We start from the raw sequence: 1,390 nt of genomic DNA on the forward strand, positions 1-1,390 counted from the left end.
CAGAGTAGGGACAGAGCGGGGGAGAGAGAGAGAGAGAAACAGACTCCCCTCTGAGCATGGAGCCTGACATGGGGCTTGATCCTGCAACCTCGAGCTGAAATTAAGAGTCAGCTGCTCGGAGAGTCTGGGTGGCTCAGTTGGTTAAGCATCTGCCTTCAGCTCAGGTCATGGTCCTGGGGTTCTGGGGTCCTGGAATCGAGCCCCGCAATGAGCTCCCTGCTCAGCAGGAAGCCTTCTTCTCCCTCTCCCCCCTGCTCCTGTTCTCTCTCGCTATCTCCTCTCTCTCTCAAATAAATAAATAAAATCTTAAAAAAAAAAAAAGTCAGCTGCTCAACCAAGCCACCCAGGTGCCCCAGTACTCATAAGAGCTCCAGTAACAGTTGCATCAGCAGATCTCAAAATTTTAAATTATAAAAATATATGTGTGATCTTGCATTTGCCAAGTGTGACTGGTATTACTTTCAATTATATCAATTGAATATAAAGTTGTTAAAAGTGTAAATTTTAATGACCTAATAAATGTATTTGGAGAAATATGAGCAAGAAAAGTCTTATGATCAATCAAGATAGCACATTAATCAAATATTATGTATTGCAATAATAAAATGACATCAAAAATATTATTTTAAAATTTGTTAGTTATGTTGTTACTCAGTTATCACTATTTTCCCAATTACTTCTCATAAGCAATATAAGCATTTTTTTAAAGGAAAAAGCTTTACATTTTAGTTCCTTTAATGGCACTTTTTCATTGCTCTTTGAACAAGGGATTCCACAGTTTTATTTTGCACTGGCAGCTGCCAGTTATGTAGCCAGCCTGGAGGTAGAATTAAACCAAAGAAATGGACCTCTCACAATTTAGTTTTCCACATCATCCCAGAACTAAGGGAGTAATTTTTTTTTTTTTTTAAAGAGATGGAGCAAAAGAGCCTTCATAGTGTCTCTAAAGTTACATCAGAAAAAGGGACTACAACACCCACTCTGCTTATTCATAATTCCATTTTTAGTGACCTTACTCGTATCTCTGGTTTAAAAAACCCACTAACTAGGAGCAGCTGGGTGGCTCAGTCAGTTAAGCATTCAACTCTGGATTTCAGCTCAGATCATGATCTCAGGGTCAGGAGATCAAGCCCCACCCTGGCTCTTCACTCAGCAGGGAGTGTCTCCCTCTGCCCCTTCCCCTGCTCTCTCTCTCTAAAATAAATAAACAAATATTAAAAAAAAACCACAAACTAATATTCAAAATATGGAAAATAATTAATCTAAGACAATTATGCTTCAGCTTCCAAAGATACTATTGCATTTAATTGTTTAATTCAACAAAGTATTTACTCAGTGTCACTATGTCGAAGATGTGTGAAATATAAAGTAAAGTTAAAAATTAGTTAGG

This window comes from Halichoerus grypus, chromosome 9 (assembly GCF_964656455.1).
Source record: "Halichoerus grypus chromosome 9, mHalGry1.hap1.1, whole genome shotgun sequence".
In the NCBI taxonomy this organism is placed as follows: Eukaryota; Metazoa; Chordata; class Mammalia; order Carnivora; family Phocidae; genus Halichoerus; species Halichoerus grypus.